General features: G+C 42.4%; 1 protein-coding gene across 1 annotated transcript in view; it reads right to left on the bottom strand.

Moving 5' to 3' along the window:
* mtgo (miles to go) overlaps window positions 1-3,424 on the bottom strand; it is a 168,992-nt gene extending 165,568 nt beyond the window's left edge. The window contains exon 1 of the mRNA XM_071597504.1: window positions 2,572-3,424. The gene's annotated coding sequence lies outside the window, so the exon portion shown is untranslated. The remainder of the gene's footprint in view (window positions 1-2,571) is intronic.
* Window positions 3,425-20,591: the final 17,167 nt, after the last annotated feature.

Consider the following 20,591-nt stretch of genomic DNA (forward strand, 5'->3'; position numbering starts at 1 on the left):
GGCAGGGCGGTAGCGGAGAAAAACGGCCGTTTGGAGGAATGACATCCGTTAACGTCAATAAGGGGAGATCACAAGAGGCACTGACCGCTATAACATTAGAATGACTTTAATTCTTCAAGGTTTTTCCTTTCTACATTCTAATGGAGGATTCACGAGGTTTGGAATGTCTTGCGGGGGAGGGGGGCCAGATAGACGAGGTGGGTGGATTTTTTTATTAAAGGGTTTGGGCGCGGGGGAGGGTTGGGAAAAACGAAGGAAGCGCGCAGACCGTCGCTTAGGGAGGGGAACGAGGCAACGCCCCCCTTTTGCCCTAGAAATTTTAACGGTCGTTTTATTTTTTTTTCAATGAAAAGTTTTTCAAAACCACTGTCCACCGGGTTCAAAAAATATATACGAAGCCCGCAGACGTCCACTCCAGCACGGTAATTCATACGGGTCCCTTTTTTTTGAGGTCGAAATGAGCGCATAAACAGCTGTTCTGATGGGGAGACCTGAAATTTCTGTTCATTGCGCTTGGGACCTTCAATGAGGTTCGACGCTTGGGAGATGTAACAGCAACTTCGGACAGCCCGGAAGCCCGAGGATTCTTTCGCCAGGCTGATGGGGAGGCGCAGCGCGATCATTTCCATGGGAATGTTTCTCGCCTTCCATCTCACGACCATTGCAGCGAGGGAACACCATATCAATCTCCGAGGAGGATCCGAAGATATCGTGAAATGGAATTTTTTCACAAAAAAAACGGAATTAAAGCACTATTTTGTTTATTTCGCGCAGAGTGACGTCGAAGTTTCAATAATTTTATCGCTTCCCCCCCGCCCTTCCCAAGTTGACTTTCCGCCGTCGCAAAAGGAAACTTGACTACAATGCCAAACCACGTCGACAAATACGAAAGGAATTTGTCCTGCTCGGAGACCGTTCCAAGAAAAGGGGAAGAAGGTGGTTTGAGGAGGACTTGGCGGGGCAGGAAAGGAGGGGAGGACTGTGGGAGGAGGGGGGAAATGGGGGGGGGGAAGCCATGGGAGAGAGAGAGAAAAAGGGGGGAGGGGATAGGAGGAGGGAGCCTTTTATAAACGAACGTGACCACAGAGAAAAGAGTACAACATCCGGCCCAGTTGAGCAAAAAAAAGAGAATAATATGACATTCTGCACTCTCAATCCCTGCACGCGAGAGCGCTCGGGAAAATATTAAGCTTAATGAAAGAGAGCCGTCGGTCGGGAGCGAAAATAACAATTTCCGCGACCGGGGAAACGGTTCCGGCGCCTGGCGTACAATGACCACCGAATTAACGATCCCACGACCAGAAAAAAAATGCCTGATCTGGCGAAGGAAGTGAAGAGTGGGCGGTTGGAGGAAGTGTGTGTTTGGGGGGGGGGAAGAACTAGCGATGGTGGAGGGTTCAGGGTGTGGGGGGAACAAAGACGGGAAGTGCATTTTTCCGCGGTCTCCGGCGAAATCAGAAGACTCGTTCACTCCTGGACATAGACACTGAACACATATCAGAAATCCTCATCCAAATTTCGCGCATTCCGACTGAATTTAAACATAATTGCGAACGCGAGAGGGACATCTCTTTTGTACACGTGGCGAAAATGTTAAAATATGAATGTAAAATATGCATTAAAAATTATGATATACGCGCGAGCAAAAACACAAAATCACGCATACGCAACAGTCTTAACATTTCAATTAAATCCCCAGAGAATAACCCGCGAGGTCTTCGGGCGTATTGAACAGGTGGCACTGACGTCTCTCTCTCGGTCGGAGAAGATAACAGACGCGACAATAAAATGACAAGGCGAGGAATACATGAACATTAAAACAGTGAAATGGAGGAAAGGAAGATATTGAGAATAGGGCGAAAGTATAAAGCACCACGATCGAGCTGACCCTTCGGATGAGGTAAGGGTATTAGGAGCTGGGATAAATGCTGGTGGCACACCAGGCCATACGAAAAAAAGCCGCAAGCAGGATCACGACACTTCCCTAAGTGGGAGGGGCGATACCATTCATCCTTATGGGTAAGAGTCAATGGAAACGGATTATAAATAACGGGAATAGGGATACCTCATTAAGGGATCTTGCATTGTGAAAACGATTGCCATTCCCTTCATTTATTTTAATTATCCGGGTTAAACTGTTAATTACCAGTCTGACGGACTATAATATCACTCGCTCACTGAACTCTTTGCTTGACCTGTGAATTATCCAAGTGAGGGCACGACTTAAGTTTCACACGGAAAAGCCTCTGGCTTCAAGGCATTCATGACAATGGCACAATTAACATTGACGACCCCAGTAAACCGAGGTTTGTGCATGGGAAGAAAATTAAAAAAAAACAAAACGAAGCGAAAACAGTTATGTTCGCGCACATCTCAATTTACAAAATAGAAAGAAAAAACATGAAACATAACCAATAAGAAGTCAGGAGAGGACATTGGAAACACCGTCATGTATAAACACAAACACATTAATACTCTGCGCTGCTTTTTTTTCTCAGTATAACACCATAGCCACTCGAATTTATTTTGGATATAAAAACGAGAAGAATGTCTCCTCGTGCTTCAACTTACGTTTCACAACTCCGGCCCGGAGGAATTGAAAAAGGATATCCTCAATTTTTTTTGGTGGTAGGGTTCAACTACCTCCGTTCAAAGATCCCGGGGGACAACGGGCAAAGAAGACGCTGGACTGCTGATGATGACAATGCTCTTGGCACTGGATCCAGGGAACACCCAACCAACGAAAACTGATCTTCTCTCGCCTTGCAGAGCAACTCACATGCCACGCGGATAAACACAATAATATGACGCCCTCCTCCTTTTTCCTTCTTCGGCCGCCAACAAACAAAAGAGAAATATCAGGCAGAACAAGCCGCGTCAACAAAATCCCCTTCTTCTCAAGAGAAGGGCACGTCACACACTAAACTTTCCTCCGCGGAGACAGGCACATAAAAGTTGGTACGAAATATCATATGCAACAACAAACAACAACAATCGTTCCTCACTGTCTTGGATGGAGGTGGGGCGGGATGGTTAAGAGCGTTATATTTTTTTCCCCCGGTACGGAAGGAAAAACATTTACATATATAAGCAGCCCCGTTCAAAATGATACCTCCTTATACAAAACAGTCGCAACTGGAGAACGCACTGGATCTCCAGTTTTTCCACTCCCGAAAAAACTCACTGTTATGAAAAAAACCCGAACAAACTTGGGTCGATGTTTAAACAATAGAGCGCCGAGCTCCACGTACGCACGTTGTCGGGCAACGACTAGAAGAGGACGGGTTTTTCCTTATTTTTTACCGCCCGTCTCTTCCTCCGAGACACCTCCTTCGTACACTTCCCAGCCAACTTCTTCGCCTCCACCGCGAGAATGCGTATGTGGCAAACGGGGGAGTGAGAGCATGAGGGGGAGGGGAATCCAGAGGACGGAGGGGGGGAGGGGAAAGAGGAGGGGGAAAGGGAGGAGGGGAGGCCTAGTAGGAGAGACAGAGAGAACAAGGAAGAGGCGAAGAGAGGTGGGGAAGGACGGAGAGAGAGAGAGCAGTGGAATGCGGGAGAGGGAGAGAGGATCAGGCAGTCCCGACTTCGTGGCTGCTACGTGTCCTGTTCTCTGTGGGTGTGTTGGCGAAGCAATGGGGAGGACTGCGGAGGGGTAGATCCTGGAGAGGTGGGGGTGAGCGTGGAGGGTTGAGGAAGAGGAGGGCGTTCTAGGGAGGAAGCGGGATTGAGAGAGTCTGCTGGAGGGGTGGACACTTCCCCTCCACTTCACCCTCCCCGCCACTCGTAAAAGAGCGGGGAAGGGGGCGGGAGGGATACTGGATGAGGAGGAGGAAGGGGCGAAAGAGTGGAAACAAGCGGGGGAGGGGTGCGAGACGTTGAGAGGGGGGCGGCGGGTGGGAGAGATTGTGTGAGTCGAGCTCGCCGACCGGTCTCTCCCTCCCAGCCCTCTCCTCTGAGGCCCGTTGCGAGTCTCAGTGGGCAGACGAGGGAGAGGGGAGCGGAGGGAGGGGGGTCTGGGAGGAGGAGAGCGGGAGTTGGAAAGGGACAGAAACGTCGGGAGGGGAGGTAAGAGGGGGTTCTATCCTCGCTCGCTGGGATGAGGATAGACGGGAAAGGTTTTTAAAGGATAGTCGCGGGGCCAGAGCAGGAGAATGATGGTAGTGGTGATGATGTGACCGTAGGAGAGAGAGAGGGAGGGCACCGGATGGATGATGGGGGGATAGAATTAGACTTTAGCTGCCTAGAAAACTGCTGCCCGAGGTAGCGCTGGGTGGGTGGGGAGAGTGTGTGGAGAGAGGATAGGGAAGGAAGAAAGGAGGGAGGCTGATGTCGCTGCCGGAGCACTCCGGGCGGGAGGATTCGAAGGAGGATGAAAGCTTCTCTCTATCCATCCCCACACCTGCACTCTATATCTCATTATTCTTCAAGGGAAAATGGTGAGGAATATTTCTAGTCTCTCCTCCTTCAAGTGTTGCGGCAGCAGCGGCAAACACTCCCGCGTTTAGGATAAGGAGGAGCACTCGGGTGCCATTTCGTTTTCGGTACGGAGAGTCAGTGGATGAAGATGAGCTCTCGGAAGGGGTGGCTGGTGTGGGGGAGGAGGGAAATGAAGGGGGGGAATGACGGGGAGGCGGGAATGGATGAAGAATAGGAGAGGAAGACAAGGGGGGATATGAGGGGGGGAAAGAGAGAGAGAGAGCAAGGCGGGGAGGTTGAAGACTGAAAGAAGGTCACTCACACGGCTGGGCCGAGTCAATGTACGAAACGGCTCCACCCACCCCATCCCCTCTTCGCCCTCTCCATCTCCATCGCCGCCTCTCTCCCCGCCGCCCCACCTCTCACACCACCTCCACTACCCGCCCAACCCACCACCCCTCCCCCACACCACACTTCCCTCTCCTTCGGCTATGATCAATCGAAGGAGACCAACCCGAGTGGGGTGGGGAAGGATAAAAATCGTATCGGAATATGCATACCGATCCGATGATAGTGCGTGGACCTCCATCCCCAACCACCCCTCAATAACACCCCCTCCCCCTCCCACCTCCACGTCTTCACAATAACATTCCCCTCCCCCGCGGAGCCTTAAAGAATTCGGGTCCGATTGTCCGCGGAACGGAAGACAAAAAAAGGGGCGCCCCCTCCCTCTCCTCTTGTTGTTGTCGCCCGGGGCAATTAAGCAGAGGCCCGCCCACCACTACCTCCTCTCACCCTTCCCACTCCTTCCTCACGCGACTCACCGCGCCGCCATCCGAACAAGGTCGTGTGCTTTTGCCGAAAGAAATTCGACGGGGAAGGAAGGGGTAAACAAAAGGAAAATGAAGGATTAAAAAAAATGGGGGGAACTCATCCGTTTGCATTTGATCACTCGATCTGAGTCGTCTCGCTTTTGAGTCTACTTTGAAATAACGTCCGTCCGGAAAAGTGGAACCCGAGTCTTCCCTCTCTTCCCCCACCCCCGCCTCCCCTTAATCCTGTCTCTCATGGAAAGCAAGTATCACTTCGGGTATCCTACCCAGGAACAGTGGAGTTGAACTTTATATAATTAGATCGGTGGCGGAAAAATTAAGTTTCAATATGCGTCATTTCGCTGAACTTATTGAATATTTGGGACGCATCTCCAGGGACACGGGGAATGAAACTGTTCCCCTTAGCAACTTGACGTGTGAATTTCAAACGCCGTTTAGTCACTCTCACCTATCAAACCAACCGTAAGGTTGATCACTCTGGTTTTTATTGTCCGGGGTGAGTCGAGAAATTATAGTTAATTTCATAGAGGCATGCGTTATCAACGGGTAGTCTCCGGACCAAATGTCTCGTGTTCAAATCCCGGGTGATGCCATCGATCAACCCTAATTAAAAAGCAAACGGTGAAATTTATTAGTTACTACTCAATGGAAAGAAGAATGTAGGCACAGAAAAAGTATTTGGACCCTCTCAACATTATGTTCAAATTTCAATGCCTGGTTTACAATTAGTTCGAATTTAATTCTACCCTCACCTATAACAGCCAAACTTCCGGGTCAATTAATGTTACAATTATTGTATTTCAATCTTGCCTAAAGAAAACGCAGTGTATAATAAGTGGGGAATTAACGAACTCACAGCATGTGTGAATGGTTTATGAAGTCAGATTTCATGCTAACGATGAGAGACGACTAACAAATCAAAGCGAAAGGATTAGACTGACCAAAAATGCTAACTCGGTTTAATTACCGAGTGATATTAATGAGATCTCAATTGCCTGTTATTTAGCCAATGGCAATATCCGAATAAATGTCTATACAGTGAACTTTAGAGCGAGTTTTTTTTTTAAATCGGTGTAAGTTACAAATGTGTGCCGTACCATTGAAAAAATTAGTGTTCCCACAATTGTCATCATTTTTATAACTCGGAAATCTGGTTTTGATAGGTGAGGTCAGGGGTCACCTCGCGATATATAAGGACTGATTAATCCTTAATTCATAATACGTACAATTTTGCCTACGCCACGAAAGTTTATCGATGATTTCTGGTAATTCAAAGATCACACAGAGGAGGTTTCATCCGTATTTGATCCTGCGATTCTCCGCTCAGTTGACGATCCCTTTAGCGCATGGACTACCACGCAGCCTTTCAAAGCACTTAAATAAGAAAGCTGCAATGTAAATACAGTTACACCTAAATTATTTGGGTTTCTAAAATCGATATTATTTCCTACATCAAACAATTTGCACATTTAGTACACCATATTATATGGTGTACCACGATGGTACGAAAAATGGATAAAAAATATCTGGTGCTGACAAAGCGAGCATTTTCATAATTGACCAAATGGCAGCAGTGATAAAAAATAGAGATAAGCCGAAGGACAAATAGGTGATCTATACTTCCAATTTTTTTACGCTTTATCTCTGTTCATTTTCACCACTCATAGAATGAACATTATACAGGTATATAAGTGCTTCAGAAAAAAACCTGTATAATGAGTGGCACTCTTCGATAGCTGATTAAATTCCGGCAAATACTCTTATCATGGCCCCTGATGCATTATATTCTTCGCTATTTCGTGATTGCTTCGTGCTGCTCTAAGGTTGATTTTTTATCACGGGTAAATGGTCGCCACCGCTAATTCTATCGACTTAGATAGTTTGTTATAATTATCCTGGTAGCTGTAATGCCAATATCCTGGTAGCGGTAATGCTAAAGTATTCAAATAATAAATGCTTATCAGATAATATATAGAGCAATCTGTCGACATTTCACCAATTATAATATCAGTGTAACTTGACATAATTTCAGCAGGCATTAACGTAATATTCAGAGTTTCATTAAAGTTATCATAAGGCTATTTCTCAAAAATATTTCCCTATAAATATATGTCGTAGGAGAGGAAAACCTTCATCAAGGCTAAATAATGCTGTGAGAGTACATATCTACTAGATTAAAATGCTCTTGAAGCAAAAGTGCTCAGTTTGTATACATTTCAAAGATAAAAAGTAGCCTTGTCTAGGTTTGATGTGCAAAAACTCCGGAGTTGTTCTACACGTATCTTCTTTCAGCTACAGGCCGGAAAGAAGGCTCCCATCGCTGTAGTGAATGTGCTTATTGCTTAAACTTTTGCTTCGTCGCGAATGGCGCAACACTATCTGCCAGATATCTTCCAATTGTAATGGGTCGCCTTCCATTCATAGTCAGGCTTTAACGCTAGATAGACACGCGACACGCAAATATCTAGTGTCATTCGATGTTGATACAGGTCCGATATCCTTATCATTTTCTTCATTATCGTTTGAAAGAAAACTTCTTGAGTTCAAGGACGATTTGATTAAAAACACTAATATATGTGGTATCCAAACGTGAGATTTTGAGAACATACTAATTTCCATGTAAACTATCAACAATATGAATCATTTTTTACAAATATGTTATGGTTAAATAATATAAAAAATAATGCGGCTGGATTAATATGTCATTGTTTTATATTTTTATAGACGTCTTCCATTGCAGTTTTTGTTGGACTTAATTGAAACTAGATCCGTACTTGGATGCTCGTACCGACTCTGTACGTTAATATCATTAATTTTTTTCCCCAGTTGAAAATTACGCTGCCCGCGTACGAAACGCCAAACATTGATCGCGCCATGTCACTCAATTCTTGTTTTTCTACACTTCCTCTCTCCCAACAACTGTCCATCACACGGAACTTTCCGATTTCGCGAAACTTTCCGGACGGCGCATGAGTTCCGCGTAAAATGGTTTTCCGCTTGGCTCGCGCCTTAAGAAACGTTTATGCTTGAATACGTTCCGAAAGCGCCTTTTCCCTCTGCACGCGAAGTTCTGATTTCCGTGGGGCAGGGAGCAGATAGTTTGGGGAGGGAGGGGGGGAGGGAGTGAGAAGGGGTGGATCTGGGCGAGAGCGAACGTTCTCCCGCGACTCGAAAAATAAATATCACCCGGAGCGTTTCCCATGGTATTCTAGAAACTTTCGAGTTCTTTCCGTGCGATACAAAATGAGGTATGCCGAAAACAACAATTAAGAGAGGAGCTGACGACATTATCAAACAGTCGCAGCAATTTTCCCATCTTTCCTTCCCCACCATTTCCCCTCAACCCCCCTTCCCTAAAATATATCTCGCCTATATTCCCACGTTGTCTTCCCCCGACTCGGATCGGCATGGAATATTTCTTTTGTTCCTCCAAGGAATTAAAAACTTCGCGCTGTTTGTTCAGAATAAAAGCCATATTCCGTTTATGAGTGAGACTTCTTTAGTCCTCTAATGGTTTGTCGTCCTTCGCGGCGGATGGCTACGGTTCGATACCCGATGGAGAAACGGAATTTTCTCTCTCTTTCCGAACGTACTGACTCTGGGGCCGTAATGAAGCGTATCGATTTGTGCTAATGCGATTTTCTCTGCATAACAGTTTTTTTGTTAATGTTCTCGGACTCCAGTGATTTCGTTGTTACTTCCAGAATCGCGTTACGCTTGGTTTCATTCCGCGTAACCTAAAGAATTATGCTGCGATATTTGTTACCCATCGCGCGAATGGCTATAGCAATGACGCCCCGTCGTAATGATGACCCAGGCTCTGATAGCACTCCCAAAAAGCTCGGTGCAGGGTAATGGGGTAAGTCGCAGCAATCGATACATGATCGAGCGAACGGTTTTGGTTACTTTCGACAAGATAAGGCTGAAATCGATGCTTGTTCTTCTCAGAAACCTAATAATTTCCGTTATCTCCTAAAGAAATACGTGGAAGAACAGTTTAGCCACTGATGTATACTGTTACTGATTTTTCAGTCAACGCGTTTCAAAGAAAAAGGCGCCCATTGTTGTCAGGTTTCGCACGCTGTGGTCCTTGGTTCGAGGAGGGGATCAGTGCTTGCATAGTAATGTTGCAACAATGTACTCCATTTCATTCGATACTTATCGATTGAAAAGTCATGCAGTCCACATTCAGAACATCTTTCCCTAATGACACTAGCAAACTTCCATCTGGTGCGGTAATTGACGCGGCGAGTCATCATTATATGATATATACGAAGACTCTTGAGTATTTTCCTGCACTAAATTCTTACTTTAGATTGCTCCATATTCAAACAAAGTGATTAGTAATTACTGAACCCTATGAGTGAAGTTTTTTTCTAATATACTTATTACGGTTTCCAAAAATTTTATTAACTCATATTACGGTAAATGGCATACAATTTATTGGAATGTTGATAACTGCTTTAGGGTCTTATTTGACGACGGAAATCCAAATAAAAAAGCACTTTCGCCATTTATCACGCAAACCCGTAATATATTTTTTTTTAGTTTTGAGATAAAAAACCTGTTTTTGCATATCGCCCACATTTCACCCTTCGAAGGAAAAAATTCATGGGAAAAATAACGGCGACGCCATCTTTCGATCAGTCAACTGTGACTCCGTAAATCCAAACGATCATCTCAATGATGATTGTCTGGTAAAAGGAGTGGAAGGAAAGTTTTTGATTTTCAGTTCTGACGCCAGTATGCTTTTTCGCCGTTTAGATCGAACACACTGTGGAATATACTGCTTCAAAACAATCTCTAATTTGTGAAAAAAACATCACCATAAATAACGGTGCATAAAATATTTGAAAGGTTAACTTACTTAGCCTGCGCGATCAATTTGAAAAGCTTTCTCTGTGGCTCTCTGGATCACTTTGCAACATAGGTCGACCTTTGAAATATTTTCTTTAAAATCACCTCAATGAAACACCCTTTTAAAGAGAATTGTGCTAGAGCAACGAGAGGTCCAAAAAAGAAGAATTAAAAGAGCAATCGTTACGTCATTAGAAACTATGCGACAACGAAGATTATTGTTTCCTGGGGGTAACGTGAAGTTTATCATTTGAAACTGTCGCGACATTCCAATCCAGGAAATGGAACCAAATAAACAGTTTCTTGGACTTTTTATCTACAAAGTCATAATTGCATACTGTTGAAGAATTGATAGGATGTTTTCCATTGCATTTAATTTCAAGATTACGATAGGCGGCTTGTGAACCGATGGGATGTGTGTTGGAGAGTCACTATGATTCCATACGATGAACTCACGTTTCATTTATGGTAAACTTTCCATGAACGCTTTAGGAATTTGGAAAATTTTATTTCAAATTAATAAGCTCCTTACTGTAAAGTTTTCAAAAAATATCGCATATACTCCGAAATTTCTCTAAGGGAACTTATCATTTCGTTCAACGAAAAATCTAGATTCCAATCTCGGGTGAGGAAACGATCCCTCCTCAAATGCCTTAAACTTTTGAAATTCACACACCTACAAGTTTGAACTCTACCCTTACCAATCAGACACAACCTACAGGTTGGGTGTTGATAATTGATGAGTGATTGTTGACAAATAAGAAATGTGACTACATCAAATGGGATGAAAAGCATGTACTTACGATTGGACCTTTGTAGAGTCAAGGTTTGGCTCAAGGGATCTTTGGAACACCAGTACATTCCACCATAACAAGAAGAAAAAAAATTCAAGGGGTGTTAAATAGTTTTGAGTCCCTGGCACGCTACAAACTCTTCATGACACGACTCCCGACGCGTGGGCTGTGCTGAAAATTTACACTACCCCACGGGGAGAAACGTGCTCCAACACGGTCGTGGGTGCGACAAAATATTCCCGCTCCGTGTCCAGCGATTAATCACGTCGAAGATTATCTCCTTGTGTTCAAGTCGAGCTGATTTCATAACATTTACTTTCATAACAGTCCGACCTTAATTGCTGTGGCGGTTTACACTTTCGGACTGCAAAGAACAAAAGTCGACCCCAGAGGGCATCTCGAGAGACCTCCGTCCCATCTTTAGGCAGGCATGAGCCGAGATACGCGTGTTTACACAACGGGTTCGCCAAGACCGGATGAGAATCGAACTGCCGGGCTACAGCTGGCTCGCCACTCGCCAGTCCGCCTGGCACGAATCACTGGACCGCTTGTCTTTTATAAATTAAGAGCCTTTACCGCTCTCGCCCACTCGTAGCGTAAACAAACGACGAACAGTGAACACACGCCACCCTTTGACTCCGTCGAATAATGAATGCATGAGATCACACCACGAACACCCTCAATGAGTAGCAAATGAAAGATTTCATTTAGGTTTCCGCTAGGGTGTTTGATATCAGGACGTCAGTTAAGTTGCCAGACTGTGAATTTAAAAGAGGCTATCACTTGCAAGAAAAATAGTAACTCTAGTCGAAGTAGACAATATATAGTTTGAGGATTCACACCGAGAAAATGCGACAGCCGATTTAAATATAAATTGAAATAACTTTTATCTTTTTACGCCCTGCATATTTCTACTACAACAAAACTTTTTTCCGGCGAATGAAAGCTACCATATTGACAGTAGTACGTCAAAAGAGCATATACGTTCTTCTAGTCCTACTGAATTATTATCTTTGTTTGATATTACATTTTATAAATTCGCTCTAACATGATTTGGCACCATCTATCAAATAAGTTAAATTTTTACTTGAAATAAATTTAATATTTGCCTTCGCTATATTATTAGTTGTTGTAAAGTTACAGAAAGAGTTTTTCTCAGTTTTTATTGGCGCACAATTACGGCTAAATTTCCTTTATACTTGCACTGAGTTGGGGTTTAAAGGCATACATGCATGAGGGGATCTTCTTCTGCTTATGAAATTGCTGTTTTTAGAGTCGTATTTTAGTAGTGCCAGTTATATTTTTGCAATTTTATCTCAGCTTTACGTTTTTCACTTGAATACATAGGCATTCAAAATGCCTCCAAACACAGAATTCCTTTCTTCATCCTGAGAAGGACATTAAATACTGTTTGACGTTACGTAACTTCCGATGGAAACATGAGGAACAAACATAAAATTTTCTTGAATTTTCAGAAATAAAACCGAGATATTGGTGAAAGCTGTGCATTTCCTTCATTCGAGAAAAAGTTGTTAAAGGAAATCCATTATTATGGAACTCGATAGAATTACCCCAGGGAATACAAGTATGTATGCCCTATTGTAAAACCTGAGACAAATCTATGGCCACGTCTAATGCGGAGGTAGAATTAATACTTCTGTGTCATTCTCAAACTCATACGATTTGCATTTAACCAGAAGGTTATGTGGAACACGTAATCTTCTTGCTTCCAGTGATTCCTATGCCAGGTATTCCAATAATATTGAGACGCTTTAAGGTAGTTCATAACAGTTTTTAACGAAACTGCCAGCCTTGGAGTTAAGAGGAGGATACGGAGACAATGATTTTAGACTGCGACCTTTGGTGGGGATAATGAGCGACACAGATTCATGTTCGTTACGAAATAAAACGTCCCTGCACATGCAAAATCCACGACAAATTCTCTTCGTCCTTATATTGCGAAACTTTGAGACGAGATTTTGCCAGCAGAATTGAATGTTCGGTTGAGGGGGTGTGAATTAAAAAAGTAAAAACCACAGGAATTCGCGAAACTGGTCTTGACCCGAAAATTTCCCCCCTCCCATAATCTAAAGAACCCGTTCCCGCCTCTCACAGAGACATCTCAACACCTCGAAGCTTCTCCATTGGAATTTTATTTTTGCTACGCCTCCCTCCCCCCCAAAGGCCCCTACAGTTCGATTAGCTAATGCCAGCGCTTTCTCAGACTCGCATAAATTGCTTATCCAGTCATTTCTTCGCCTTTGAGAAGAATTTTACCATCTGGAATGGAACTTGCTAGATAATTCTGTTTCTTAACATTTTAGGATTATTTGATTGGTTTTGAATATTGTTGTTCACTGTTACGATCATAATATTACTTGAGATGTAGGATTTAATTATGTCATACTATAAAACAATTACCTAGTTGACCTCGACTTCTCATTGTGCTCAAACCTACCAACGTAATGTGAGGCAAAATTTATTTCTTCGGTTCATTCAATTTCATTTAATTCAAGTTTATTAAATTTCTACTCATCCATTAAGTCGAGTCATGGCGTAATATTCATACATCTAGTGCCTTTTTTTAAGGTTTTCAGATAGCATTCTCTTCGCTAATCGCAATTTTCAACAAATAGGCTTTCGTACTTTAATGAGGCAGGAATCAAAACGAGATCTAATTAATGCGAATTAAAATCTCTTTTTCATATTTCCTCTCCATAGTACACCATCCATTTCCTAATAAGAAAAAATACAAGCGTAAATAGTACTAATGGACAATGAAGGGGTGGATATGCTGCCTTCACGTAGAAGAGCAGGAAGCATCACCATTAAAAATACAAAAATACTTAGACGCGTTCGCTCCAAAGTCATAGTGAATAAAATCCAGAATAAACCGAAAAGTATGCCCCTAATTAAAACTTAATTACATTTACAATCAAAGGACGAATAAAAAAGTGACATATCTGGTGTTCATTAATCTGCTTATGACCAACCAGAGTAGCAGTCCAAACTCTACTTACACATGACTGTGTTGGGTTTTGAGAAAAAATATCATGACCGTTCAAATATCCTTCAACTTTATCTCATTACTACATAAATAATAACGTTCTGAAACATACGAATTGGGTAGTTTTAAGAGTTATTTGGAGGTATTGAATCACATGAGTGGCGGAGCACTTTTCCACCAGTAAACACATTTATTTCTAACCTGTATTCTATGTAGCACATTATTTTCAGGTAATGAATATGTATTATTTTATTGATTATACGAACACATTTTAGATTTTCAAGATTAAAGTCCTTCAAACAATATTGGTCGCCCTTGACGAAGTATTGAAATGATACTTGTCGGAACATCATATTAGAAAAGGGAGTCTTATTTTAATTATATATTTCTCTAAAAATAAAATGCTTTGTTACTTGATTAGTTCCTCGTAAACACTACCCATCGTGGTCTTTGCGCGACAACCATCGGGCGAATAAACGAATTGGATGATGCAAAAGCTAAAGAAACAAAAGCTTTCATAAAAAAATAAAAATTTTCGTGACAAATAAAAATGTGACCACCAGAAAAAAATGACCACCAGATGTCATCAGTGCCATCAACTAAGATAGAAGCTATGCTTCTAGGGATTTTGAACTCGCTCGTTTTGTTCTTAGTTGGACGTCGTCTTTTATAATGTGCTTAATGCATTCCACGCGGGTGGTCGCTCGCTTTGAAAGAGGATTGAATGCAAAAGGCAACGAATGTATAAGGGTGGGCCCTATGCAGTACTCCACCAGCTTTACTTCTCCCCGCCGATACTTCTTTTTGCTGCTCACCTCGCATCCAAGCGAGCCAAAGGAATTCCTTACCGCCACGCAGAAGGTAAGAAAGCCATCTTAATTCATCTTCCATGCGAGCTCTATCACACAAGACCGCAAAACGATACTCTGTTCAGAAATCCTATGGGGAGATCGAATTTTAAGATAGATTTAAACATCTTCACCTTTCTCTTCCGAAATTTCAGTTGTGCAGCCAAGAGGCGAATGAGTAGAGATATACAGCAATAGCAAAAGGTTTAATGTTATAAAAAATTAAAATTCCCGACTCTATGAATCGTCAAAGATACCCATGCACTCCCTTTCGAGCTTGAAATTTATAACATTTGCTGCTCACTCTATTAACCTCACTATACTTTTTCATATTAAAATAATAAAAAAAATATGAATAGAATGAGAGAGATAACTCAACTTATTAGCTGCAGCTTCAATGTGATAGTGTTTTTCCCATATACCCATGCATATGGATCAGTTATTTCATATTTTAATGGATGAATGAAAATAGTTGTTCTGGGAAAATGCTCGTTTTTCCTATTAAAAGCCATTGAAAAACATACTCGCTTCTAGGTTCTACCTCGTACCACATATTTAAAATTCAACGTGCTAACGTATTGAAAAAAGGGTCCATACATGCCTCAAGGAAATTTAAACCTAATTTGTGGATTATTACATAAGGCTGTAGTGGGAAACTACTATATGAAACAAGAGAAGTTCACCTAACATAAGACAATAGAGAAGACGCGTTTGGTGTAAAATTTCCTCCCGCAAGGCAAATCTGAATACCACCACCGGGGTGTATGGCAGTTAGGGATTCCAAAGCAGGCACGCCTGCCTTTCCGCTCAGCTGATCGTCGCTTGGCAACGCGACAACAATGCTGGTGGAAGATTTGTGCTAGGGCCTGGTCTCACCGGCAACCAAACTCCAAGCGACGACTGCTTGTTGAGTCAGCGTTCTGATCGCTGTTCCCTATCTCGGTATCCATAGCGTCCAATCCGATAGCATCTATTTCGTTCCCATACAGTTTCATCCCGAACAAGTGCCAATAAACACCATTCTGCCTTTCTGGTGTTCATTACGCATTGAATGCGGTTTAAACGTTTTTAAGTCATTCACAAGGCATTATGAATGTTCTGTGATATTCCGGTACCTCAGAATGTTTCCAATTAGTTTTATTCATTGCAGTGCATTCATGTCCGTCTCTACTTCATTCGTCATCCGGTCTATACATTTTATTTTAATATTTTTTCTCTACCAAAGACATTTCTAGCGATTCTACGAGTTCTTTCTGCTGATATCGCTATTCTACATCGAAAGGTTCTCATTCAAAGTTTAAATTCCAAGAATAGGTGCTCGGAAATCATTTCCTGGGGCATATGTTAGCCTTTTATGTCATTAATAGGTATTCTTTGAATGGAAAACCTTAAGTTTGTCTTTTTTCTTACCTATGCCTCTTGTTTCTTCCATCACTATTGATTTGCTGGCGTAATTACAATAATTTCTCCTTTTTATCAAGTATCTTTACCACAAGTTTTATTTTAAAATTATATTTTTTTCAAAGAAATATCACTCTCTCTTTCAAATTGTTTAGTTTGACGTAGACGTTTTGTTTATTTACGTTTTTATTTTCTTCTACATGTACTCCAAAATTCTTATCGGACCTTCTTTCTTGTGAAGACATTTTGTTTATTTATATTTTTAATTACTTCTACATACACTCCAAAGTTCTTATCGGGCCTTCTTCTTCTTACGGAATGTATAGGGGTAATTGAAGGTTTGATCTAAGGGTGAATTACGATATGCAAACGAAAGATTACATCAGCGTCAAGAAATATATGGGATTAATGAGATCAGCAGGGAGTTAGATAGCTTGGAAGACTGCTTCAGATCGAACCTCGGGGTGGATGCCTATCATGATAGCGATGTGCTCATTACCATGTTTTGCCAACCGCTTTCTTCCAAAGCCTCGGAGAAGATATTTTTTATTTTCCACCTCCAAATCAATGGGTATCCATCAGAATAATGCATATAAATCCAAGAGGCGGCGGTTAATATAGTCCGTCGTGGGAAATCTACATTTCAGTGGCCCATTCCATTGTAAAGTGTTACTGCGTATTAAGGCATTTGAGACCCGCTGAATAAATAATATTAAGTGATTTTCCATAATTCTTCGTGAAGAGTCGTTGACTAGTATTATAAACGATAAAGAATATAGAAATTTCACCTGCCAAATTCGCTTATTGGTACAAAATTCACTCGCATGATTAACCCATGGTGTTTAAGCAGTCGTTGGATGAATGACATGCCAGACTTCCCATCTGTTGTTTCCATATATCTCATTGCTGTACCAAACGCGCGCCTTACTCTCAGATTCACGAGATACTCCTCAGCAGTGCAGTGATTTGGCTGACAATTAGCGAGTGACTCGAGAAGGAAATAGGCAATAAATATCAAACAGCGGCAACTTCAAAAGACAGCGTGATGCACGACAAGAATGCCTTTAAAGCGAGAAAGAAAGCGCCCATTTAATCTCCTCGACGCGCGTGCAGTTCCACGTGAACATTACGTACGTTCCCATAAAAATAAAACACGAGGAAGCGAAAGAGGAGCCCGCGGCGAAACAATAAAGACTCTCGCATCCTGGAACGCACGGGAACGGTGAGCGCAGCTTCCCATTCGTCCACCGCTGCCGTTGCCTAGGTGAACGAAATCGTCATTCGCCTAAGCATTGATCTAACCAATGCGGCGGCTCCCGGCTTGAGATGTGTGTGGGTGAGGGGCGGGCGGAGGGAGGAAAGTTCTCACAAGTGATCCACAAAAACTAGAACTCTGTGGGGGAAAATCAATGCACGTGAAATAGTGGGTCGTTTGGGGAGGAATGGCCTAGAGAATGCTGGGAGGGGGGGTTTGGGGAGGGAGGGAGAAGGAGGTGGGGACGGAGTGGAGGGGAGAGTAGGAGGGTGAAGACAGGGGAGGGGGGGGTGGAGGTTGGATGGATAATTGTCTTCATACAGTGGGGCGAGACTGAGATTTTAAAAAAAAGGGGGGATGGTGCCCAACACATCTTCTGGCACGGACCAAAAATGTCTCAAAACCTCGTTTTATGAGGGCAGACTATGAAATCTGGGTCAGTGAAATTACTGTTGTGAATAATGGCATATTATGAAATTTCCAACCTACTGCAGTAACTCAGAATGACTTAGTACACCATATATAAGTGAGTAAAATACATGTTACAAATTTGATGCGAAATAAAATGAGACAGCAAGCTTTCGACATGCGTTCAGATGCACTTCACCAATATCCTCTAGTAATTTGGCTTATAATTAGATGAGCATTTATTTAATATGAATTAAAAGAATTCTGGTGTTCACGTCATGTCGATGTTATATTCTCTTTAATGCTGTCTCGGAATGTATACGATTTTGATTATAAATTAAAAAACGATCCATGCAGGTAAAACACGCATTATGGAGTCAATACCAGCCTTCTCCTGCACATGATGATAAAAAAATAAGACTTCGTTTATTCAACTGGCAACAGAAAATGTGTTAGCGGTCCAACTTTGTCAGAGGTCAAACGAGGGAGGGGTTTGTCTTACACACTGCTCTATCACCACCTGATCCCTGATCAAATAACTTATGCATAAAGTCCAATGGGAAGAGCGTTGAACTGCCGACCGGAGGGTCCCGGGTTCGATTCCCGGGCAAGGCACTCTGGGCACCTGCAACTCCACCCAAGCTGAAGTGATTTTTCGGGTACTAGGTCTTCCTGGGAAACCATAACCGGCACAAGGAAAGGAACTGGCCCCCCACCCCGATGCGTGAATTTCACACGCAGTAGGGCTTAGTACTGGGTGAACTCTACCATCACCTACTAAACCGACCTTCGGGTTGATTACTGTGATTAAGGGTTTATATATATATATATATATATATATATATATATATATATATATATATATATATATATACACATACACATATATAAAACAATAAATAGAGCAGAAGAATAGAGAACACATAAAATGACACTGATATTTAAAAAGTTTAAGATTTCGACCTTCTTTGAGGCCTTCTTCAGGTCAGGAAGGCCGAAAGCTTAAACTTTCTGAAATGTGGGTGTCCTTTTATATGTTCTATATTTATATTTTTGTGTTCTATTGTGACGTCCAAATATTATATATATATATTTTTTTAAACATATATGTATATCGGGAGAGCATACCTACTGACCATTATGTGAGATAAATTTAGTGTTTTAACGAAGTACCTATATATTCGAGACGTGCCTACGTACAAGATCGTCGTTAAAACACTGAATTTCTCTTACGTAGTGGTCAGTAAGTATGCTATCCCGGCAAAATTTAATTCACCAATCAAAACTAAAATGCCAAACGAAAATCTTTACAATATACAACTAACTTCTTCAGCTCCTAATATTTTCTATTACCTATCCTTCAAGAGGTTCAAAATACCTTCTCCTTCCTCTCCCTCAACCGAGCTTCTCTTACTTTATTCCATTTTATCATCCGTCAATATTACATCGCCAATCATATCAATTCATTTGTCTTTTATCTTTCTAAGTGACCTCAATAGAATTTACAGCCTCGCTAGCCAATCCTTTGCCAACCTGACTTCCAAAATACATTTTCCCACTCAATCAACTGTTTAAAAGCCTCCGATGTGTGCATATTTATTTTATCAAGGTTTGAGCTTCCCCTCGTGTTTTAGTCGCTCGAAGGACACTGGGGTTATTTAGCGATGTCAGCACGTAGAGAGTAACTTATAGCGTAACTACAGAAGGTATAAACTCCTTAATGCACGTGGGCAGTTATCCTGAAATGTAATCCCCGGACTTTAAAAAGGCAAGGGAATATTGAAAAAATGGTAAAAGGATTCAAGAAACGTAAGTTGGACATACAATGGTAAATATCGACTAAATGACGAATGGACTACTTGAGCCATGTTTGTCATAAGAATAGGTGAGGTAGGGTTAGGAATGAGTGGGCATATGAAAGAATTTGAACTGAATGCACCCATAATATACAAACAAAATTTGTGGACTTACCTGGTTTGATCATATCGAGAGAATAAATTACACTGGAATCACTTAGCAGATCAATGGATAAGAAAGGGTAAGTGATTTGAGAAGAAGGGGTAAACCCAAAAAAGTCATCAGTGAATGTGGCCGAAAAAACATCTAATACCAAAAATAGTACAGGTTCTATGAACAGATGAGTATGTACGATACATTATTTGGGTACGATAATGGTGAAAGATGTTTTCAAGGGCAGGGTAGAGAAGAGGAACTAAGCTAAAGAGTGTAAATAAAAAAAGAGTACACATATTAAATAACTTAACATCGGAATTTTGCAATTCGTCTACCCCAAAAGGGAACGGTATGAATTTCACACAATACGAGAATATTCATTATGATGTTTTAAAAGTGATCAGCCACTTAATGTGAATGAAATGTCAAGATCGATTCATTTGATAAACGCCCAATGTACAATTAATAATGCCAAACTGATTTTTTATATTTTCCGGACTCTCTACTGGGCTTTCGTGAGCCGAGTAAGAGAGCTGCCTACACTCGCTGGATTCCAGGGGGGACGGCGCCCCCGGGGCGCACCTCCTCCCTGGCGCCAAGGATTATCCCGCCGCGCTATTCCACTCCCCTCCCCCGGCCGTCTCCGTGGCCTTGTGTCTATCCTAGGGGACGGGGAGGGGGCCCGTTCGCGCGCGCCACCCGGCGGAAGGGTCCTCCTTCACCGCGAGGGCACGCCCTCCGCCTCTCCCGACCACGCCCCTGGCAGGTAGCAAAACGGGAGCCTTTCATTGGGGCGACACCCTCCGGAACGCTTAG

The sequence above is a fragment of the Hetaerina americana genome, unplaced genomic scaffold (assembly GCF_022747635.1).
Source record: "Hetaerina americana unplaced genomic scaffold, ioHetAmer1.1.p SCAF_9, whole genome shotgun sequence".
In the NCBI taxonomy this organism is placed as follows: domain Eukaryota; kingdom Metazoa; phylum Arthropoda; class Insecta; order Odonata; family Calopterygidae; genus Hetaerina; species Hetaerina americana.